At 38.4% G+C, this 26450-nt stretch overlaps 1 protein-coding gene across 1 annotated transcript in view; it reads right to left on the bottom strand.

The window, feature by feature from the left end:
- The window catches only part of LOC149776470 (CCR4-NOT transcription complex subunit 1-like), a 95513-nt gene that overhangs the window by 47197 nt on the left and 21866 nt on the right, over nucleotides 1-26450 (bottom strand). The gene's annotated exons all lie outside the window — the stretch shown is intronic.

Here is a 26450-nt window from a genome sequence, read left to right as displayed (position 1 = left end):
TAGAGTCTGACAGTGAAACGTAGCACAGAGAACACATTTTGTGTTTGATTCAGGATCGAATGGATAGCCAGTGTAGGGTACAGAGCAGCGGGGAGGTGTCCTCTGATCAATACATTTTTTCAGTTGTTATGCAATTTATTTTATTTAATTTCATGAAAAATGTTGATGCTTGAATTGTTATGCAATTTACCTTTTTATCTTAAAGTTATAAGTTCATTGGTAGAATTGATTGCATGTGTAGGATTTCATAGGGTTATATGAAACAACTTCTTTTGTCTGTTAGGACTTTCCATATATCATGAGTTAACGATACATACCTAATTATGTCTGATTTTGTAATGTTTGAATAATCTTGTATGTTAAGGATTGCTGTGAGTTACAATTTGTGAATTTCATTCAATAGTAATCGAACATGTAGTAGCAGACGAACAATGCTATGGTAATTTTCGATAGATGCTCACGTGGTAATTTAAGACCTGTCGCTGGAACGCGAGGTCAATGTCCTACCGTACTAAGTCAGAATTTACACAGTGTGTGGAGCCAACATTGTCTGAATAACTTAAGTGAATTGTATGTACCTATAGAGAGTACTGTATACATAATGATGGGGTAATTTTGTCCTTTAAGGAACAGCTTACTGAAAAAGAGGCGAGACAGTCTGAAGACAGAAGTCCGGGGAAAAGAAGGACTCTGTCAGAATAAAAGAAACAGGAAGTCCATGAAGAGGCAAATCATAGAGCTTAGGAAGGATGAACTAGGAGACAGGAAGGTGATGCAAATCGGTCGTGGACATTGTGCTTTTTCACCTCTCGTTATGATGATGATGAAATAAATCCAAATCGGACACACCTGTTAAATTCTATTAACTTGAATTGGAATTGCCGTTATTAGGTGGTTTTTTTGTGGAACAAATTTGTTATTTTGTTGTCAAAAGGGGCTCGCAGTATTCTTGCTCAGTTCTCTGTTGAAATTCCATTCTTCTTTAACTCCCGCCGGGCTGTGATATCGACGGAGGTCATCCTCTAGATAACGCTAGCCAAACCCAATTAACTACCCCTCTTGCTAAGAGGGCGACAGTATATCGTGATATATGTAGGTCTTCAGAGACGTTAAACACACGATGATCTCACAAACAGTGGTGGCACTGGAGCTCGAGACGATGGTCAAGTTCATGGTAATGTGGCTCTCATTTGGATGCCCAAAATTACATCCTCTAGTGCCACATGCTCGAGTTAGAAGATACTTTGGCTTAATTTACCCAAAATTTTTTACTTTTAACAAAACCGAATTTACATGCAACAATTTGACACTGTGCAGCAAACCTTATTGTGGAGAGTTGCCACCAATCCATGCAGTGAGCTTCCCATACACGTTTTATGGCTGTCCAGTCTCAGAGATGGTGTTGGCAACACAGTCACCAGTGACTCTTTCCAAAGAACTTCACAAACCTGCTTGCAAGCATTTTCCACGTCGCAGTCATTGCTCTGACAGTAGATGACATATGGTCTGCCAATCTCGTTGACATAAGAGATTACAAAGCCTATAACTTTCATTTCCACACAAACCCAGAAAATTATGCATCGATCATGGCAGCAAATTTTACTACAAAGCATCAAGTTGGCTTTAAAAAATTAACATCGACATGTACAGCATACAAAACCAGGTTAAAACCATTGTTGAGTGATTTAACAGAACTAAACAAATCTCATGTGGAAAGATTCGCCAGCAATAACACCAACAGATACTTATAATTTTTTTTAACCAACGATCGATGACCAGTATAATCATGCATGGCATCGAAACATAAAAATGTCTCCAGAAGATGCCTCACAAGGTTATTATGACCATAAGCATGTGGTCACGGGTGCCTTTTTTTTCAGACAAAAATTTAAGGTAATGTCAGAATCAGCAGACAAAAAGCCACTTTCGAGAAAGGATACAGACCTAAGTGGACCAAGGAAGTCGTCATGATAGATACAGTCAAGAAACCCATCTCATTCACCTACACGCTTAAGATTGCCTCAGGAGAACCCATCACGGGTTCTTTTTATGAGTAGAAATTACAGAAAACCATCCACGATGTGTTCAGAATATAAAAAAGTCATCTCCACCAAAGGCAAAGAATGTCTCATCAAATGGTTGGGTTATCCTGAGAAATTTAACTCCACTGACATCCCTTAGAAACTGAGCGCATCAGGCGTTAACGCTTCCAAAATAATTATGTTGTACGCTTCTGACACATTTGTACCAGAGACTGGCTTACACTTCGATGCTTGCTCTGGAAACTCTATCACCTCAAATATACGCAAAACGCGCAAGATGGACGAAAATTAAAAAATGCAGAAAATGAAAAATTGTGAATAGGAAAATGTACATCTTAACCAGTACACAAACAAATGAACCATGGTTTTTCATAGCAATGTCACGAACATCACTGAAGTGACAGCTGGCATCTTCGCTAGCCAAGGTTCTGATGAGTTCGCTATCTACATCATGACATATGTGGAGGCAATGATAATACTGATTTTAATCCCATAAATATAGAGAATAATTTAGCTATGTATTACTTGTTTACACAGAATAATTTTTAAAGGTTCGGTCCGACTAAACACCCCATGACTGTTCCAAAACACTCTCACCTAACCAGTATATGTTTATACAATTAAAACAAAATAATAATTAAAAAAATTCATATAATTATGCATTGTATAATTACCATTTAACATCAGTAGAGTTGTCTTCGCCAAAGGAAAGACCCCGTGACACCCAAAGACTCCTAAAGTCATATTTTACAGCTGAAATTCTGTATCACTTGACCAAATGTTTTATAAATTTAATCTTAAATACCCGAAAACTGAAAATTAAAAAGCAGAGAAATGTTTTCAGCTGACCTGGTCCATCACAGTTGTGAAGAGTTATCGTTCGTGCATCTGATTCTAAGTACTGAATAAGCACGTTCTGTTACATATGGATAAATGAATAACAAATGTACTGCAAAGTAATTGAATTCTCACTTTATTTTCATTTATCCCTATGTATCCAGGCCACACCTCAAGGTGGCACTCTTTCCATGGCCCAGTTTTATTGATGTTCTTTTTTTTTTGTTTGTTTGTTCTATTTTTCTCTTCCATTTCTGTTAATATTGAGTACATATCTCATTACCGATTTTCGTTTGTGATATCATTTACGAAGTCACAAAAGAATACAATCATGAATTTTTTGTCCTTTATTTCACGGGATTCCGTTGTTGTCCCGGTTTGCGTGCAGTTTCTTTCGCCTTATTGATACAAATGAATGAAAATTTCCAATCTTTTGATTTTATGAATTTTGAATTTTGCTTATGTTTTGAGTCCACGAGAAAATTTTGGAAGAGTTTTTGTTTTCTTCTCTTCAGACTTGCAATGCCTGACTGCATCGTGAACACGGTAAATTCATTCTTCATTAGTCAGTTGATGATTTCCATAAAATGCAAGTCTGTAACGCCGTAAAGTTTGTTTATTAAATCTCTAGTATGTTTAGGCTTCCAGACAACCGAAGTTTTAGAAATATTATTGATGGACTCTGCGTTACCATTGGTCCAATTTTTGTTTTCGTTGTTTTGTCGATTCGGTTGAAGCACGAACTTTCTAAGTCTTGGGGACCGCTCCGGTGGCCTAGTGGTTAAAGCGTCTGCCTCGGATGCGGGAGGTAGTGGGTTCGATCCCCGGCCCTTACAAAAATGGTACTAACAGCTCCCTCGCTTGGCGCTCAGCATTAAGAGGTTAGTGTTAGGACTGGTCGGCCCGGTGTCAGGATAATGTGACTGGGTGGGACATCATGCTACATGTCTGCGGCATGATGCCCCAGTGCTAGACATCACTATAAACTGCCACATTGCAGACATCGTAGCGATATGACTGAAAAATTGTTAAAGCTACGTTAAAAATCCAAATCACATCACATCACATCACATCTAAGTCTTGGTTTTAGATAAGTGACATAGTATTGTTCGAAGCTGTCAAACTATTATTTTATTAATTGCTCAGGTTTTTCAGCGCGGCTTTCAAATTCCATGTTAGTATTGGCATCCACGATACCTTTGATATCAATCAGAGACCTCATGACTGTATCGCGTTCGACCTTGTCAATTCCTACCTTGTTTTGTAGGTAAAACTTAATATTGTCTTTTAGATGTTTTGTGCACAAATATCGTCCAGCAGAAGGAAACACTTGTTCAATAGCCTTGGTCAGAGCTTTCTCGTCGTCCGTGCCTAATTCCACATTTATAGGTTACTGCATTTGTATGGGAAAATATGAACGAGTTTTGGGATGGAATACCGCACGACCTTGGGAGTGCCGTATATCCTTCCGACAAATCGAGTTCATATTTTCCCACACAAATGCAGTAACCTTTTTATTATATGCTCATTTTTTTAAACATTCTACCTAAGGTTTAATTATATAAACACAATACACTACAAGAAACAACGTAAATGAATGCATGTATCATTCCAAACTAAATACACAAGCGCATATTCATCACTACACAAAACAACATTATTTCTGCGCACATAACTCCGCCCAGATAAATTTGAACTTAGTCGCGCGCTCGACATAACTTTCGAACGAAAATGGCGTGTCTAGTTAAAATTGAAATTTGGAGTCATATTGTGAATGAATGTACATTGCAACAACTTTTCCGTTTGATCTGGAATTAATAGATTTTTGGTATTATTTTTTTTTATTCTACGAAATTTCGTGATTATGGACTGGATTTGTATGTTGACAATTCCACATGAAATGCATGTGATTGAAGAAGCTAGGGAGAAACGTGTTGACATCTGCGAATGTGTTTCTGTTTCTATCATTGAATGTTTGAAATCTAAATGTGGGAAAAATATGAAGTCTTTCAATTGCAATTATCAAAAAAAAAAAAACGCCATGGAATTCAATGCTTATTTCATTTTGAGTGCAGTACGGGGTGGCCGGACAAAATGGTAGCGGAGAAAATGGTACGGACCAAATAGTATGGACAAAATGTTAAGTGGACATAATGGTATTGGACAAATTGGTATGGCTAAAATGGTACGGACAAAATGGTTTGGGACAAAATGGTACTAGGATTAAATGGTACAGACAAAATGGTACGACTACAATTTTATTAATACGAAATGTAAAAAAAAACAGACAAGTCTTTACTAAATAACATTAATAGGCTGCTATTGTGAACTGACCATAGATGATTTATAATAATTACCTGTACAAACAATTTTAAAATAAAAAAGCAATTCAAGAAAAATAAATCGCAAAATATAAATCTACATGACATAAGACAAGTACAAAACCTCTGACTACTATAAAATATTTTAGAAATAGAAAAAAATGAACTAAAAAATGTCACACATTCAAGGCATAATCAAATAACATTTATCATATGAGGTCAAACTTTTTTTAACCTACTCGCAGTCAGATAACATTTATATTGAGCACTCTAGCAATATCTCTCAAATATGTAACCGGGTCTCGGTTATTGTAATCGACCACTATCGTGTGAAGTGCTTCGTTGATGCGAACATATGCTTTCTTCTTCTTTCAGGTTGTTGTTCCTAGTTCCATTTGACGACGCTGAAGTTGAGTGCTATGCTGATCCTGTTGCAGTTTTCGCGCCAATTTTGTGACAGTCGGATGAGCAAGACCAACAACGTTGTTAAAAGCATTGTGCCAACCCTCGAGTGCATTGTTGCTGCGAGGTAGGTTATCTTTGCATCTAGAATATTGGTTCCACAACTGAATTGCGAATCTTGGTGTACCTCTTCTTCCTCTCCTTGGTCTTCCGATGAAGTTGTCCTCCATGTAATCACATATTACTTCAATTTCTAGGTATGCTGGATCTGCGGTCAGATTTTCGAAGACTTCTATGACGCTATATGTTGGAAAAAATGCTAGAGCAAGAAGACGCTTGACAAGAAGCGTGAAATCAGATTCATCTATATAACGTTCTCAAACATGCATCCAGTTACTGTTGCCATCGGAAATATTTTCTGAAAAGCTCTAATTGCTGCCAATTCAAAATCAAATACAACAGTAACTGGACCTAAACCTGCATGCAAGGTGAGAATTTCTTGAAGGAGTTGTTGATATGCTTGTTCGTTTTTTTTTTCGGATAGCAATGCATACACTGCAGGAAAAACTTCGCCATTGAAAAAGCCATGTATCGTGTAGAGTTGATCGTATCCACTCGGGCTGACTCGAAATGTGCCATCGGCAAACCAATGTTGGCATCTCGAAAGTAAATCCAGATGATCATCGGCTGCAAAAATGATCGTGTTATCTCGGTTGACACGGATGAATGGGTGGTTGCTCTGTGTCTGAAAACAAACCATAATGTCTTGTTGATCATTCGGTCCAGCCATTTGACAATGCCTTCGTACATCTCGTGATAAGGTTGCTTGTTTTTGAAGTAGATGAGCGGCTGCAACTGCAACTCTCAGCAATTCATTGTGACCAATTGATCGTGTTGCTTCTTCGGTTGTTTCTGCTTTCCTTTTCATGTTGGCACGAGCTGTTTCAGCCTCGACTTGCCCATGCGTTACCGTGTGATTATGAACTCCAACTTCAAGAACGATTACATTCGCTTGTGTATGAAATCGTGCCTTGCACGTTCTTCTTTCACAACACCAGAGCTCCTTGCCATCACTGCCATCGGTGTTCTTGGTAAATAAATAACCTTGAAATACAAGCTTGCGAGTCCCTTTTTGAGAAGTAACAGATTCTAACATGATGCATTTTTTTACAAGTTTAAAAATTAAATAATCAAGACAATAAAGTCCTCTTAAAATGACATGCAATTGTTTTTAGTTTTAGATTCAAACTACAAAAGTTAAGGCACCCCAGACGTTAGCGCGCAGTTCACTTTGATACTTTGATCAATAAACTCTATATGCCGTACAATACTGTTGTAACTCATACTGCAGTTCAGTATATTCTACTCTAAACTGTCAGCTTGTCTGACGCCAGATTGGCTATAATTTAGGTTCAACTCACGCAGTTCGGAAAATGTCACTCGTACGACGGGACACCAAAAATGAAGTGTACCTAAAAGAAAAATAGTCATTAAAATTGCATTGAATTACTATTTGGTATCGTTGCATTTTGTAGATTCGGCATAAGTTATTTGCAGTTGCACTTTATTTTTTAAAAATAAAATACAATTAACATTTCCGAAGTTACACGAATTTAATGAAAATCATTTGTATTGGTATCATTTTCAGTTAGATTATGGATGCGTGGATATTTTGATATGTGTATAAAAAATAAATTTTATTATGATTTTAGGTAATTATTATTTTCATTAGCAATCGAAATTCTAATATATATATATACCATTTTATCCCGTTTTGTCCCATACCATTTTGTCTGCAACATTTTAGCCATACCATTTTGTCCATACAATTTAAGCCTAGTACCATTTTGTCCCATACCATTTTATCCGTACCATTTTGTCCGTACCATTTTATCCATACCAATTTGTCCAGTACCATTATGTCCACATAACATTTTGTCCATACCATTTTCTCCGTACCATTTTGTCCGCTACCATTTTGTCCTAGTACCCAGTACGGATGATTTAATTGCACTTATCATCGAAATTACAGTACAATTTCGAAATGTATAATCAAGATTGAGAACCTATGACATGGCTCATGTAATTCGGATTTGCAGAACTAAGAAAGTACATTTTGAGGAAATTCAGGATGTAAAACTGTAAGTATATTTTATTTGTCATTCTTATTACCAGCTAAAGAAGACAGTATATAACTTGTCACTTATACGTTACTTGTAAGGACCATTTCTTGCGTCTGTTGTATAATGTAGCTAGCCTAAATCCGAAACATTGTATCGACGCGGAATGTGCCAAAGCAGATGGTATGTAGCAGTCCACGAAACATCTGTTTTAGTTCATTCAGAAACAAATTTAAACAACCACAATGTAAAGAGCCTCTTACGCGAGTGTACATTATTTGTTTACAAATCAAAAGTGCTGGCGTCTGCGTCCATTGTTTGTTTACAATAGAAAGTAGTTTCTTTATGCACGTGAATGCTATATGTATATTAGTGCGCGGGTTCAGTATCGGGTAATACTGCACGATTCTGACAATGTAAAGTTCACGGGTGGGGGGAGAGAATGAGCATATAATAATAAATATGCAAAAAGGACAATTACAAAAGAGAAAGCATTTTATTTTTAGATGGGAAATTTGACAAAAATACACTTTATAAAATTACAGATTACATTGTTGGGACAATGAGGGCCTGTGGGCAAATAATAGTGAAAGGTAGATAACTATGAAATAACTTGTTAAGAAATTGGTATTTGGGGGAGAGGAGGGAACATAAAGGGGAGGGGAATGGGAGGGAGAGCTTTGATTGGCTACCCATTAGGGGTGTGATACTGTCAGTGCGCAGGCCAGAGCCTCCAACTCATTTCCCGACCCAGACATGAACCCCACCAAACAACAGGACCAAATTTCAAGTCTTAAAAATTTAAATTTCTGTTTTTGTTTTGTACTAAAACTCATATACATAATTTTAAAATTTACTCAATCTAAAAATACGAAACTACAGGGAATCCACAGGGAATCTATATGGGGAAAGTACAAGGCGATGACATCATGGGGCTACGTCACATGGCGCTACGCGAATTGGACAGGCCTATGAAAGAGTCATGGAAAAACACCATATATAGAACATAAACAGACAAAACAAAAACACAAATACAAACAGAGAATACTACATAGTAAATACCCCGCTGACCCCTTCTTTATCTCAAACCATGCAACTCCATACTGTATGGTTGGCCAATCTACAATCCTGTAGTTATACAAACAATTTTGTATTTTTTTAAAGAAATAATTTAATAAAATAATAAAAGGAGGCCTAACTCGATTCAGGAGAAATACAATGAGAATAAAGAAGCGTGGATCTTGATTTGAGCACAGCCTATCGATTTCTAATTCTAGCACTTTTTGCGAGGAACGAAACAGATTAACACTCGAATAAAACATTATAATTTTTTTTCATAACCTAATACATCGCACAGTTCCGATCGCCAAAATTCTAAATTAAAAATAAATTAATGGGGAAATAAACATAAAGTATATTAAAATGGATTCTAAATCCAAAATAATTGAAATAAGACAACTGGGAAAATACTTGATTTATACTTGCTGTCTCAAACATACAGAAAATATAGCCTACACACAATATAGCACTAATACACATAGCAAGCGCTTGAGACTTTGGCGACCTCTAGCAAAGGTCACACAATTTTCAAGGGAAGGGACTTCGAGCAAGGCGAATAAAACCAGGCTCGGACGAACGACCCTTTAGATAACACTAGGGAAAAATAAACACCCCACCAAAAATTTAAATTTAAATTTTTGATACAAAATTCTGTTTAAATAGAACATACAACATATCTAAGGGGGAAACACACAAACATAAAATACGTTTTATATTTTTGGGGGGAAATGTGAGGAGGGTATCTGTCTGGTGCCCCCCCCCCCCATAATGATGAATATACGCTTGTGTATTTAGTCTGGAATGCGGCATACATTCAGTTACTTTGTTTCGTGTAGTGTATTTTGTTAATATAATTAAGCATTAGGTAGATTATTTTGTATATATGTACTCGGTAAATTAATATATATTATATATCCTATAAATTGGAATATTATTTATATTCAATAAGATACACGCATTTTATACCTAGACAAACGGACAAAGTGTATTGCAAGATGCCAAACTTGTTTCCTGTGTTGAGGTGAGATTTACCCATGTTTTTCTGGCGGTTAATGTACCAGATGGCCCTAAATCATGTTATTATAGCAGTAATACATAGGTGAAGCCAGCATTAATGACACGGGATGAATTTTAGCCATAACTAGAATTTCGTTACTGCTCTAATCCCCACTAATTACTAATGTTTGTATTTTCTATATTTAAAAATGTAATGCCTCCAACCTGTTTAAAAAGTATTTTTTTAAACCCGTATCAATCAATATCTTCTTTATAAAAATTTGTTACGGTTGAAGATATTTGTGAATTATTGGTGGATATGAAATCTAACACGTATCCTGACCGTACTCTTAAAGTCAGTATAAATGGAGATAATAATTAATACAAACTCTTTTATTTTCCTTATTTATTATTATTTTATGTCACAGATGTATTTAAAACCTTCAAAAACTTTCTGTGACTTACTACCAAAACCAAAATGCATACTTACGACAAGCTAGCTGCAAGCTTACGAGAAGCTAGTTGAGGTTGCGCAAGCTAGTAAGGGTGCTCGCACAAGCTTGCAAAAGGAATTTTTTCCAAGTCTGCAAGCTTGCAAAATCTAAAATACCTTATATAAGCTTGCGCAAGCTTGCAATAATCGGTCACGAAAGTTGAAAGTTGGAGGTTCTCATCATGCATGTGATCAGTACTTCCTGAAATGCTGAAGAATTTATGGTGTGACTACCAGATCATGCTAAGTATTAAGAAACTACACTGTCAAATTAAAAGACGTTACCCGTAATCTTGCTTTTATTTATCGCATCTGATAATGGACTTGAGTTAAATAATATACATTTTCAGTGTTGTAAAATGCTATGAACTATTTCAAAATAAATTGAATTATTTCTTGACCAAGGCAAATTATGAAAAGTTACTTTTTCTACAAAAGTCTTTTTCTCATTTGAATTTTTTTACAAATATTATGCACTTTAGAGAAATAATTGAGTATTTTTGCATAAAAAAGTGAATTCTGTAAGTGATAGTACACTCAATTAGCTATGCAGTCATTTTGTCAGGGAATGGAAGAATGGATAAAGAATTCCATTTAGTAAAATCCTGTAAAATAGATAGTGATTGCGGATTGCAAAGTTATTTACAGACTAACTTAACGCAGCGACATATTTGATGTCAAGTACTTGTAAATGCTATTTTCTTGGCATCCGTCCGTCTACGAGAGACGATGGCATAGCTCCAAAGTACGCTTTTGCTTATCCTTCTTTTTAGCTCTCTTTTCAGCTTGCTTTATTCTTCTCTTTTCCTCTGCGTTTTGAACTCCCTGCCTGACAGCTAGACGCCAGCTGGAACGGTTGTTTGCACAGCTCTCCCAGTCGTTGACATTGATGTTTGCTGTCTTCATATCCTTCTTGCAAACATCTTTGTAGCGCAGATGTGGTCGTCCAGTTGGTCGTGCACCTTCTGCTAACTCCCCATATAACAGGTCCTTGGGAATGCGACCTGGGTCCATTCTCTTGACATGGCCGAGCCAGCGAAGGCGCCTCTCGCTGAGTATGGAGAACATGCTGTTCATGTTGGCGCGTTCTAGAACCTCTGTGTTGGGTACTTTGTCCTGCCACTGGATGTGCAGAATGCGCCGCAGACATCTCAGGTAGAAGCTGTTGAGTTTCCTCTCGTGTCTTGCATAGGTGGTCCATGTTTCGCTGCTGTAGAGAAGTGAGCTGAGCACGCACGCTTGGTAGACACGCAGTTTGGTCTTCTCTGTGAGGTTGGGGTTGTTCCAGACCCTCTGGTTAAGTCTGGCCATCACTGCTGCTGCCTTGGCAATCCTGCCGCCCACCTCAGAATCAATGGAGAGTGAGCTGGAGATGTTAGACCCGAGGTATGTGAAGTTCTCGACAACTTCCAAATTGTACCCATCGATGGAGACAGAGGAAGGGGAGTCTGTGTCCTGTGCCATGACATTTGTTTTCTTCAAACTGATGGTCAGTCCAAATTCCTTACATGCATGGGAGAGGCAGCATACCAGCTGCTGAAGTCCATCTTCTGTGTGTGATGTCAAGGCTGCATCGTCGGCAAAGAGCAATTCACGGATGAGTACCTCTGTGACTTTAGTCTTAGCACAGAGACGGGCGATGTTGAACAGCTTGCCGTCAGCCCTGGTATGGATGTACACTCCCTCGCTGCAGTCCTTGAATGCGTACTGGAGAAGCATGGAGAAGAAGATGGCAAAGAGCGTCGGTGCAAGGACACAGCCTTGTTTGACTCCGCTAATGACTGGGAATGCTTCAGATGTTGCGCCATTGAAGCACACTGTGCTGTGCATGTTCTCGTGGAACGACATAATGACAGCAAGCAGACGTGGGGGGCAGCCGATCTTCTGCAGGAGTCTGAAGAGTCCACTCCGACTAACCATGTCAAACGCCTTCGTCAGGTCTATGAAGGCAATGTAGAGGGGCATCCGCTGCTCGCGACACTTCTCCTGCAGCTGACGTAGTGAGAAGATCATGTCTACAGTTGACCTGCCGGCTCGAAATCCACACTGGGCTTCTGGGTAGACGCGGGAGGCTAGGATCTGCAAGCGTGCCAAGGCAACACGGGCGAAGGCCTTTCCGACGATGCTGAGGAGGGAGATGCCCCGATAGTTGTTGCAGTCGCCACGGTCTCCTTTGTTTTTGTACAAAGTGACGATGTTGGCGTCACGCATGTCCTGTGGGATGTATCCCTGTTCCCAGCAAAGGCAGAGGAGTGTGTGTAGGGGCTGGAGCAGTGCTGGTTTTCCGCTCTTGAGGACTTCAGGCGGAATGCCGTCGCTTCCAGGAGCCTTCCCACAGGCAAGGCAATCGATGGCTTTTCCGAGCTCTTCCAGGGTGGGCTGTGTGTCTAGCTCCTCCATGACAGGCAGGTCTGGAATGGCGTCCAGGGCAGTTCCAGTGACATTGTTTTGGGTTGCATATGGCTCGAGATAGTGCTCAACCCATCGTTGCAGTTGTTTCCCCTGGTCTGTGATGACTTCGCCCGTCTTGGACTTGAGGGGGGCGGTCTTGTAGCTGGGGGGGGGGGGGCCTGTCGCCTTTTTGATACCCTCATACATTCCTCTTGTATCCCCGGTGTCAGCAGCTGTCTGTATACTGTTGCAAAGGTTCAGCCAGTAGGTGTTGGCACAGCGGCGGGCGGTCTTCTGGGCGTTATTCCTTGCAATCCTGAGGGCTTGTAGTGTTCTGGGGCTAGGTGCAGCCTTGTATGCCAGGAGGGCTTTCCTCTTTGCCTCAGTCACGGGCTCCATCTCCTCCCAGTTTTCCTCATACCAGTCGACATTCTTTCGCTCCCTCTTCCCGTAAGCTGTGATGGCTGAATTGTACACAGAGTCACGGATATGGGACCACTTGGAATCAATGGTGTCATCAGGTGTCACTTTGGTGAGGGCTTCCTTCAGTTTGCTGATGAACTGCTGTGTTTTCTCTGGGTTGCTTGCACAGCAGGTGTTGATACGTGGGTGACCCTTCTTCTTGGCGTGGTGTAGCTTCTTGGGTAATATTCGCACCTTGCTGGCCACGAGGGAATGGTCCGTGTCACAATCGGCACTGTGGTAGCTGCGGGTAAGGAGGCCAGTGGTGATGACGAGGTCTAGCTGGTGCCAGTGGCGTGAACGTGGGTGTCTCCACGACACCTGGTGGATCTCCTTGCATTTGAAGAAAGTGTTTGTCACACATAGGCTGTGGGAGCAGCACATCTCCAGCAGTCGCTGACCATTCTCGTTGATCTTGCCCCTTCCGTAAAAGCCGAGACAGGTGGACCAGGCCTCATGGTCAGCTCCCACTCTAGCATTGAAGTCTCCTAGTAAGTAAAGGCTTTCATTGTTGGGGATACTGGATATTGCCTGATCCAGAGCCTCATAAAACTTGTCTTTCTCCTCGTAGGTGAAGTAGAGGGTTGGGGCGTACACACTGAAGATGTTGACCGGGCCTAAGGATGTTGACAGCCGGAGGGCAAGGATTCTCTCAGTACCTGATGATGGAGGTTCAATGAAGGCGATTAGCGTGTTCTTGACGGCAAAGCCTACACCATGCTGCCTAGGTTCATCCAAGGGCTTCCCCTGCCAAAAGAATGTGTAATTGGCTTCCCTGATGGTGCCGCTGTCAGCCAGTCGGGTCTCCTGGAGGCAGGCAATGTCGATGTTCAGTCGGGAGAGTTCTCTGTCAATGACGGCAGTCTTCCGTGCATCGTCGATCTGCTGTAGGTCAGTGGTCAACCCAGGACACATGGTCCTGATGTTCCAGGTTGCAAAACGAAGAGTTGGAGTCTTTTTATTTCTTCTTTTAGTCTTTCCTGGTGCAGAGTTTTGTGGCCCACTTGTCGAGATGATTCTCTAAGCTCCACGCACCCTGTGAAGCAGGCAGGCCATGGCGGGCAGCACCTTACTGACTGGGAGCTGCCCAGCTTGAGGCGGGCGGTAGCTGTCCAGTGAGACCTGATGATCTCTCCCACCGTCAGAAGTAACCCCTGGCGCCAAGCTCTACGCCAATCGAGCTTTGACTTAGAACCGGTAAACTGCTACTTCTCGTGTTGTGCCGACGCCGTACGACGACGCTGGAGTGTCCTCTCCAGTGGAGCTATGAAGCCTGGGCAGGGTGGTATGGAGAATCAGCTGTTGCCCATGCAGCAGATCCCCCCTCTCCACGCAGCTGGTGTGCCCAAGGGAACAACGAATGCCGATACAGCTTGGCACCAACGGCGTCGCAGGAGTTGCCAGAATGACGTTGAAGTCAATGTCATACCGCCTTAGGGACTCCATCTCCGGATTTTCTGTTGGGGTTTACTCCCTTAGCCTTTCCCATGAGTGGGTATAGCCACAAGGCAGCAGAGGTTTGGAATCAGAGTTTTCCTTCTCCTAGATGAGCTACCATCCAAGGTTTACGAGTCCCATCTACCCGAAGCAACTGGTTTTAAGGCGCCAGTGGGCCGCCTTCACCCCTTCTCCTGTTAGTAGAAAACATGGTCTGCCGGGCTTCAAATCTAAGCCACTCGCGAAGGCCAGGAGCTGGATTTTAGTTGACAGAGGCAGTAAGAGACGCAGGCCGTATGGGGCATTTTGGAGGATTGGGCGCTTGTCTCCCACTCCCACCCCGGGCAATGTCAACCTTAGACCACTGGGAGAATATGGTCCATTATAAATGGAGTGGTCTCTCAGGAGAAGATTGTCTATTTTAAATGGAGTGGTCTCTTGGGAGAATATGGTCCATTATAAATGGAGTGGTCTCTCAGGAGAAGATTGTCTATTTTAAATGGAGTGGTCTCTTGGGAGAAGATTGTCTATTTTCAATGGAGTGGTCTCTCAGGAGAAGCTGGTCCATTTTAAAAATGGATTGGTCTTTCTGGAGAAGATGGTCTGTTTAAAATGGAGTTGTCTCCAAAGAGAGGGGTCTATAAAACAGTTAGTGAAAAGCTTATTTGGTTCACAACAGTGGAAAAATTGTCCAGTATAGTTGTGTATAATATTATGAAATGATATGTTTGGGCATGTTTGTATATTACAACAGATAGTCTGGACATAACTTATAAAAACAATATTTATTGTTATTTACAGACTAACTTAACGCAGCGACATATTTGATGTCAAGTACTTGTAAATGCTATTTACCGACAATGTATGCACCATCAAATGTAGTCTCAGTAACTCTTGTAAAATTAACTTCTGGCATTAAGTTTTGAAAGAATCATCATATATTTGTTTCAATGACAAAATCTGCTTCCAGGATTTAAAAAAATAATTGTCAGTTATTTATTTACTAAATAACAATTAAAAATATATACAATTTTTGTTTTACTTTGAGAGAGAGAGAGAGATACATCCTATTCTGCCAACACGCGATAAAGAATTGAGCTTTGTGAATTTTGATACCTGAATCACACCAGAAGCAGAGGAGGATGCAGAATTCTATTCTGAGGAGTTTGTTTAAAAGAGGTGGTTCAGAGTAATTCGAATGGCAAACATTCTTGTTTTCACCTAACAGTTTATCATTTTGACAGATGTGAGAGGGAACCTAACCATTTGACACCATCCTCTCCCAAATGGATTTCTACATGGAAGTAAATTAGTAAAACAGTTCTAAAGATATACAGAACAAAAGTATAAAAAGTTTCCTCACACAGATCCCATTTATATGCTCTTATTTTTATCTGATTAAATACTAAATGATTTCATGACTTCATTCTTTTTTTTTTCATTGTGATAGTATGATCTCATTTATGCTAATTAATGTTCACCATATATTAACATTTTCATTTTAATATTTGATATTACATACTTTTCGCACATCAAGGGCTAGAAAAATAGAGGTATGTGACCATGTATATAGTAATTTAATCGATGCCATATCATTTCTTCTGATGCAACTAGCTAGGTCAGCTTTGTTTGCAAGCTTGCACAAGCTTGGTATTAGTAAGCTTGTACAAGCTTGTAATTGGTAAGCTTGTGCAGATTTGAATCTGAGCTTGCTGCAAGCTTACATAACAAGCTTGCCAATTGCAAGCTTACCAATTACAAACTGGCGTAAGCTTCCCTATTACTAGCTTGCGCAAGCTAGTAATAGGGAAGCTTGCAATTGGGCAAGCTTTTGAAAGCTTGCCACAGTTTCAATTCTAAACTTGCTGCAAAGTCATGTAACAAACTTGCAGCAAGCTTGCTGCAACCTTAAAATAAGCTTGCGATCTTGGTTTGGGTAGGTGAAAATGACAATGAATACAGACTATGTTCACATGTACAGAGATAAATACATACTTACATACATACACATTGTATTGAAATTAAGATAAAAATTATATGGCAATGTTTGAAAGATCTGGAGCAAGTAGGACTGGTATGAAATGACTCAAACTGATTGTCACAAACCTCTTTCGACCTATTAAAAACTATAAGTCTATACCAGTTATCTGCTAAAATTAGTAAAGGTTTATGCATTCTACGAATTACATACATACATACATACATACATACATACATACAGACATACATACGTACGTAAGTACATCCATGCATCCATCCATCCATCCATCCATGCATGCATGCATACATACATACATACATCCATACATACATACATACCAATGTATGTACATACGTACGTATTTACGTACATACATACATACATACATACATACATACATACATACATACATACATGCATACATACACACATGCATACATACATACATACATACATACATACATACATACATACATACATACATACATACATACTGTATATCCTGTTGGACAAGTTTTATCAGGCTTTGAAATTAAGATAAAAATATTAGGCATTCTTTATTCTTTAAAAGATTGGAAATTCAGAGCAAGTAGCACTGGTGTGAAATGACCCAAATCACCATACATATTGTGAGAAAATACAAATGCCACATACCTCTTTAGACCTATGAAAAAGTTAAAAAATCTATACTTATTTGCAAAAATTGGTAAAGGTTTACAAATTTTGTGACTTAATATTTGGTTAGATCATGACTATGGATAAGATTATGTGTGTAAGTACAGACATAAATACATACTGATATACATACATATTTACACTCATATATATTAGTGGGGCCCCAAGTTGCCGAGTGGTCTAAAGCACTCACTGTTCCAGATCACTGCCATCTCACCTCTGTCTGCGTGGGTGGTTTGAGTCCAAGGCTTGGCTAGCGTGGGTACGTGGGAAAGCCTGCCATTAAACCCTAAAACAACAACAACAACAATATATATATATATATATATATATATATATATATATATATATATATTATTCTCTAGTTTGGTCAGGGACATTAGTGTAATGTATATTTAATTTGTATTGTGAGTTGGCTTTTGTCCATGATCATGTATAATTTGTATTATGTGATTATCCATAACTGTCGGTAGGAGTTGGGTCATATCATACAGTTCAATCAATCAATTAATCAATCCTCTCTGCGCTATCTGGTGCTTGAGGCGACAGCAAGGGAGCACCATTTTGGCCTGTCGGCTGCTGTTATGGGGGCGGTCTGCAGGGTGAGGCCTCCGGTCTTGAGTTCTCGCTTCCTCGGTTCAGAGCCAGGTCTCTTTGGGTCTACCACGGTTCCTTTTCCCCTGTGCAGTCCATCTCAGTGCCACCCTTGGTAGTGAGTCAGGGGGCATTCTGCAGACGTGGCCGAGCCATCTCCATCAACGAGTTGCAATGGTCTCAGCGATGGTGCTTGTGCCCGCTCTGTGCTGGAGTTCCTCGTTCGAGATCATGTTTGGCCAGAAGATCCTCATGATCCGTCGCAGGCACTTGGTCTGGAAGACTTCAAGCTTGCGTTCTATGTTAGTAGTGGTCTTCCAACACTCTGACCCATACAAAAGGATGCTCAGCACGTTGCTCTTGAAGATACGGATCTTCGTGTGGGCGCTGAGGTTTGTTGTCCTCCAGATGGGCTTCAACATTGTGAAGGCCTGGTTGGCCTTGCCGATTCTTGTGGTGACTTCCCTTGTGCAATCTCCATCCGTGGTGACCTTGCTGCCCAGGTACGTGAATTCGTCTACTTCTTGCAGAGGCTGGTCGTTGATGGTGATTGGGTCGCCCACTCTAGTGTTCTTCCTCAAGACTTGTGTCTTCCCTATGTTGACTCAAAGACCTATGGTGCTTGCTGTCTATACCAACTGTTGTGTTTTCTGTTGGATATCCTGGTGTCTGCTTGCCAGCAACCCAATGTTGTCAGCATAATCCAGGTCATCCAGCATTGAGGTCAGCGTCCACTGTATTCCTTGCCTCCTGCCCTCTTTGGTGCGGCACATGATCCAGTCAATGGCCAGTGAGAAGAGGATCAGCGAGAGAATGCATCCTTGCTTCACTCCGGTTTCCACCTTGAATGGTTCAGTGAGTAGGTTGTTGTGGATGACTCTGCACTCAAAGTTCTCGTACAGGGACCTGATGATGTTGACAAGTTTCTGGGGGATGCCGTAGTGTTGTAAGATCTTCCACAGAGAGGCTCGGTGCAGGCTGTCGAAGGCCTTCTCAAAGTCCACAGTTCAATATCATACATTTATTTTTTGTTTTACTGTTACAATAACAGCCTTTCATTTTTAATTTTGATCTGGCTACTTAAGATGGCAACAAGGAGGGAAAAAAATGAGGGACTTTTGGGCACTAAAATCTCACTAAATTTCATGAGAAATTAACATGAATGCAGAATCGGTGCAATTGGAAATTTAAGTAAAATAATCAGGCTTATGATGGATGAAAACCTTTTGATAAGAACACACTGCCTTACACTGTCTGTGACTTAATAATAGTCTGATCATTTTGGAAAGTTAATATGAGGTATGGAAACTTTGTTCATCAGAATCTATGTAACGTATGTTGCACCAACTTTGTTTCAGTTCCAACACAGAAAGTGCTCAAGGACATTATACCACTCATTAGTACTGGATCTTGGCAGTTGTTTAGGGAAACTTGCTTCGAGATTCAGCAGCAGCAGTTTCCCCCAGAATCAAGTGTCTCTGTATTGTGTGTGTGTGTGATTTGGATTTTTAACATAGCTTTAACAATTTTTCAGTCATATCGCTTTGATGTCTGCAGTGTGGCAGTTTATAGTGTCCAGCACTGGGGCATCATGCCACAGACATGTTGTTATTGTTGTTGTGGGGTTTAATGCCATTTTTCAGCACACAATAGGCTATACATGGCGGCCAGTATTAATGGTGGAGGAAGAAATCCCTGGAAAGAACCAACGACCCACGAGAAGCTACTGGCAAGCTTTCTGACATACCCACATTGGCTGAATATGAGACTCGAAATGGTTCAGACAGAGGTGAGATGGCAGTGATACATAACGGAGAGCGCTTTAGACCAATCAGCCACTCGGGGCCCCGCCACAGACATGTACATGATATCCCACCGTCACATTATCCTGATGCCAGGCCGACCAGTCCTAACACTAACCTCTTAATGCTGAGCGCCAAGCAAGGCAACTGTTAGTACCATTTTTTTGATAAAAGATTTGGTATGACTTGGCCGGGGATCGAACCCACTACCTCCCGCATCTGAGGCAGGTGCTCTAACCACTAGGCCACCGGAGCGGTTGACTAAAGATGTAGTCATTTATAGAGGTATAACACTTTTCAAGATGCAGATGTTTGTGGAGATATGGAACTTAATAGACATCAGTATTGTCATTTGTATAACACAGTTTAGACATAAAAGAAACCATTGCATTACCAAAGAGTCATGTGCACTCTGTAAATTTTGAACAAGATGTGCACAAAATCCTGTCTCAATTTTTCAAACCTATCACAAGTACTTGTTTACATTATTAAATTTGTAAGAAATGTTTTTTATTCCTTAATAAAAAGAAACCTTTCACATTGGTTTACATATGATTTTATATTTAATGGTATATTAACAAGTTTGTGGAGTGGTCTAGACATTATAAATTTTGATGGTAGAATAACAAAATCTAGCAATGATACAGACATGATGTTAATGGTAGATTAGTAATCTCCTGCAGTGGTGTAGAAGTGATTTTAATGATGGATTAACAAAATCGTATATAATTTGAGGTTTCTATTGTTTTGCATTTTAAATCTGATAGCTTAACAAATTCATAGCTGATCAAGTTATACTGAAAAAGGAATCATTCAATATACAAAAAGCTATTCTGAAATGCAACATTCACCTTAAAAAGCTATTGTCCTAAAAACGAATTCATTTGGTAATTTGGACATGATTGAACAATTCTCACAAGATTAACAATTAACACTACAAATATACTAATACAAGATCAGCGATTCCACCACCAGTTTCAGTGAAACAGATAAATTAGAGCAGAATATGTTTTTTTTATAAAAAAAAATATAATATTGTAAAATAGTTTTATTTCAGACAAACAAAGATGTAGATAAGACAGACAGCGATTTTGGTTTTCTGTTTTATGGCACAGTGCAACAAGAAGTCCATTATGTCAAGGCAGTTGAATTAGTGTTTTCTCCAAGGAAACCTTTAAATTTATTGTTTCAAATAGTTTATTTCAACTTCAACATAATAAATTTAAAAGTTTCATTCCTGTAGAAATAGTCATGTAAAGTTTTGCAAACACGACAGTTTTTCTGTTTATTAGTCTGTCTTGTCTATGTTTTGTATTTACCTTTGAAAAAGACTCAGTAAGAATCAAAAGCACTCAGGCTTTGCATATAATTCTCAACAGTTGTTGGGTTTCGCTAGGGATCATTATCGTAGCTTTTTCATGATGTCCAGTCTAGATAATATTGCATATATGCCCCACACATGTCCAGTAAGACTATTTCAGTTCATATAAAAGGAAAAGAAAATAAAAAAATTTTGTATAAAAAACCCAACACAAAACAAACCCAAACAAACAAATGAAATAATTAAAAAAAAAGAAAATGATATGTGATCAGGGCATTGATGTATCCAGTTCATAGCACATCATTCACTGCACACAAAAACATTTCCTGATGCAAAAATAGGATTATCCACTTTCACATTGGTCTTAATACAAATGTTTTCTGTATCATTTTTAAAGATTATTTACCTTGTATTTATTTTACATTATTTAACCTGTAAAAATTCATTTTATGGCAAATAAACAGATGCTATTAAATATATAGAATGAGTTTTGTTAATTGTTTATTTTATCTCAAACTGACTTTGATGAAATAAACAATGATTTTATAATTTAAACTCTTCAAGAATTTCTATGTCAGGTCACTTTAATGTCATTAATAGTCTCAGTTCACACACGGTGTCATACATCTGTCTGTCTGTCTGCCTGTCTGTCTGTCTGCATGCATGCATGCATGCATGCATGCATGCATGCATGCATGCATGCATGTATGTATGTATGTATGTATGTATGTATGTATGTATGTATGTATGTATGTATGTATGTATGTTAATGGGTAGAAAGGTGAGTAGTTTATTTGGCTGATAGTCATTCAGGTAGGAAGGATGGTAGCTAAAGATGCATCCATCTTAATTTTTTGTACGTTTCTTTTGTCTTTGGGTTTGAACCTTTTCCTGATTATTGTTTAGAAAATCGTACATGTCACAGAGAATGCATCTTTTGTATTGTAGCAGTCCCTACTGATACACACATCTGGAACAAAAATTTGAAACAAAACATGGGTCACACAATCCATTCCATTTGAGCTCTTATTTAAAAAATAAATAAACTCCACACTCAGCCTAGCATTTGGGATTTACCGTTCCAGACAGACAGACATAATGATATAGGCCTAAGTTTATTAACATCTCATCATATGTATGATACTATACCAAGGTCAAATCTGAGAATGCATGCTCAGTAAAGATATTCTCTTCTTCCAAGAGTCCCAATTATACTTCTGACAACTCTGGAAAGTACATGTCGTAAATCTCACATCAACAACATTCTACACATGCTAAACTGTCGGAAAAAAGAACACATTTTTCTGTACAATTTTGTTCAAATAATGACACCCATATCTGCAAATGTCCCCCCCCCCAATGAAAAATAACAAAATCCCAGGAAACTTCAATAGTGATTTATAAATGACACATCTTGTACGAAAAAAATGAGGTGAGTTTAGATTCGGACACTCTAACCAGTAGGACAATGGAGTTGGATGTAAATGGTGGAGAACCCTACCTACTGAGTGGAAATGAGATAAGGAGCAGAATGATTTAGAGTTGGTATAACATGATAGGCTGTCTTATGGTGGACATAAAGAATATAAGAATGGCAAAGTTTTAAAATGTCTTCTATTTTCTGAACCAACTAAATAATGAAACAAGGGTTTAATTGACCAATCTGTTCATGAACTGCAGCATTTAACAAGATTTTCAAGAGAGACCTTTTTTGGTGTTCATATTAGTTGCCTGAGGCATGAGCATGTCAGCATGACCTGGTTATTTTCTGTCCTTTCAGAATCACTGTTGGTGACAAGTCAGAGTTGTTGTATTTCTCTCTCTCTCTCTCTGGTTCCGGGTCTCTCAAATTCTTACAAACCCTCTTCCTTTCCATGCTTTATTTAATGAGAAGAATTACTTGTTCATTTCCTTGGAGTTCCTCATACTTCCTTTCAGCTTAAAAACTTGGACTATCAAATTTCGTAAAGGAAATTACTTAAAACATTGAATTTTCTATGGGAAACACACACACCTTGTCGAACTTAGCCAATCAGGATAAATGTCCTCTAACCTCCAAAAATGTAACACACCCATCGAAACTAGACTAATTCTCTCTATCCCACCTATATTAATAACAACTCTAAACTTTCAAATGGCCCCAAAGTTGTCTCATCTTTCTCATACTCCGCTAAATCATTGCTCTCTTATCTGTCTCACCGTTATCCAAATGGACTTCAATTAAAATACAATCATGTCACCAAATAGAGCATATCTCAACCTTCACAGGCAGAATTTATGAATTTATTGCAATCCTAGCTTACACGTTCAATTTCATGTTTATGTGTCGTGCTACCACGACAAAATGTACTGATCAACGAAGAAATTGAATCATGTGTTTTATTCAGCATGTGTATGCTGAGAAAGGGGAATAACGTGCACAAGAGTTTGAAATATTGCTCAAGGGAGCTGTCTTAGAAAATACATGTGCATGCGATAGTATTTCACACTATTCATGTGGGTGTATTATATGCTTTTTAGAGACAGACAGACACAGACAAAATATTTGTATTAATTCAATGGGAAATCAGTAAGATGTTGACGTTACTTCAAGCTCCTTATATCATCGTCATAAATTTTCCTCCGGTAAGCATAATGTTATTTAAAAGTATCTTTGTAACTATACAAGTTGATATTTATATTATGTAAATTACATCAGCATTGATAGGGTGAGATGTAACTTCTTTACATCCATATACAACATACATGTATGTATGTATGTATGTATGTATGTATGTATGTATGCATGTATGTATGTATGTATGTATGTATGTATGAAAATCCCTTCGAGATCCAGCAATTCACTGTCTCCAAGAAACGAAGAAATGTGACTGCAAAAGGCATATCCACACCACAAAACTATGTGTACCAAAGTTCAGTGAGATAACAGTTTTTGAGCTCAACTCCAGAAACAAGTGAAGGATTGGTAGATATTTCTGGATTTAATGGCACATGAACACAATACTGACTACATGATGGTTTAAAAGCTAGATTCTAAAAATGTTAATATTTTTAATTGCCAAAATATGTTGTGGGATATACCATTTCAAATAAAAAAGAAAACATTATACACTATAAGATAAAGATCTGAAGCAAAAAATTTAGGTAAAATAAAAGTTGAAGTTAAAAATTCTAAAGAATAAAGGGTCAAAAATTTAAAAATTTGTCCCTCAAAAAAGATTCTCTTACATCTGAATGAGGTAATAAAAAAAATTGAAACAAAATCTTAGATGATGATAACGATGAAAAGGGTATTGCTAATGTTCTGCATTTTTGTACATGCAAACTTAAACATAAAATTACCATTAATCGACAATCATTTGAAGTTGATGAAATTCACTGCATGCAGTGCATTAAAATGTTCCATTACTGTAAGAAATTATGTGTCAACATGAGTTGCACTCACTCTCTCAAACTACTACCTACTTCCAGGATCTGGTATAGTTATACGACAAAATTACCTGTAAACCCATACTACACAAATTCATTTGGCAGAAAAACATCAGGACTGTCATAAAAGATTGCCAGTACAACCAACCCACATAATAACTAAACCAACATTCATGTCATACAATTTTTTGTTACAAATATTCCAGCTGACATCCATTCATCAAAAGGGGTAAAACTTTCATGGTCTTATATCATCCATTCATCAGAAGGGGCAAATCTTTCATGGTATTACATCATCCATTCATCAGAAGGGGCAAAACTTTCATGGTCTTACATCATCCATTCATCAGAAGGGGCAAAACTTTCATGGTCTTACGTCATCCATTCATCAGAAGGGGCAAAACTTTCATGGTCTTACGTCATCCATTCATCAGAAATGGCATAACGTTCATGGTCTTACATCATCCATTCATCAGAAGGGGCAAAACTTTCATGGCCTTACAATGTGCATTCATCAGAAGGGGCAAAACTTTCATGGTAAATAAATAAAAAGGTGTGAATAACCTTGAAATAAACTACAAAGACATGGATACCCAGTAAACTTTAATTTATTACAAACATGTATTAAATAATGCACTTCATGGATGCCAGTTATCTATAAAACATCCATCATGGATGTCACATTAAAGTGTTTTACACCATCATCAAGCATCCATAATGGATGTCACATTAAACTGTTTTACACCATCATCAAGCATCCATAATGGATGTCACATTAAACTGTTTTGCACCATCACAAACAATCCATAATGGATGTCACATAAATCTGTTTTACAATATCATAAAAAATACACAATGGATGTCACATCTGTTGTTACACCATCACAAACAATTCAAATTGGATGTCACATAAATTTGTTTTACAACATCATAAAAAATCCCACAATGGATGTCACATTAACTGTTTTGCACCATCACAAACAATCCATAATGGATGTCACATAAATTTGTTTTACAACTTCATAAAAAATACACAATGGATGTCACATCTGTTGTTACACCATCACAAACAATTCAAATTGGATGTCACATAAATTTGTTTTACAACATCATAAAAAATCCCACAATGGATGTCACATTAAACTGTTTTGCACCATCACAAACAATCCATAATGGATGTCACATAAATTTGTTTCACAACATCATAAAAAATACACAATGGATGTCACATCTGTTGTTACACCATCATAAACAATTCAAATTGGATGTCACATAAATTTGTTTTACAACATCATAAAAAATCCCACAATGGATGTCACATCTGTGTTACACAATCACAAAGCATCCATAATGGTCACATCAAAAAATTGTTTGCACCATAAAAGACATCAAACCTTTTGCACCATCATAATTGTTGTAAACCATTCAAAAGGTTTCGTTATCATATTTCTTTTTGTAATTCTCAACCTTGTACCTCAAAACACATAACTTTTACCTATAATAATAAATGAACTCATATAACAAATTATATAATTAAAATAAATAAGATATATGTTTTCTAATTCTAGTTTTGTGTCTTCTCCTCATTATAGTTTACAAAAGGCACTCATAATGGTTCTGCTAAGCTTGGGTATTATATCAAAACTTGACAAGCTTGTTTTTCCCTTAATAATCTTACCACTATTAATCATGTTGGTACATTTCACTTTTGCAACAAAGTCTACATTATGGGAGCAAAAAAGGGTTACTGTTTCAAGAAATGGGCATACAATTTATGATTTAACTCAGCACTGCAGACACTGCAGAGGACAAAGTTATCGCCATGATCTTACACAAAATTTAAAACAATATTCACGAAAAGGGAGTAAAAACAGTGGTAATCCATATCGAGTCCACTCACTTTAAACTTTTTTTTGTGTCTGATTAAAGTTTAAAGTTTATTTAAAGAACAGGGATATAGTATTTACAATACAATCATGATACACTTTCCCAAACTGCATCTACCCCTACAGTGTCATTAGGAATAACATCACTAAGGCCCTGCCGAGAGCTCAGGTAAGCTATTACAAAGTTTTACATTTGTCAAAA

This window comes from Sinohyriopsis cumingii, chromosome 18, assembly GCF_028554795.1.
Source record: "Sinohyriopsis cumingii isolate HCF-2022 chromosome 18, ASM2855479v2, whole genome shotgun sequence".
Lineage (NCBI taxonomy): Eukaryota > Metazoa > Mollusca > Bivalvia > Unionida > Unionidae > Sinohyriopsis > Sinohyriopsis cumingii.
This window is presented reverse-complemented; position numbering and strand designations above follow the sequence as displayed.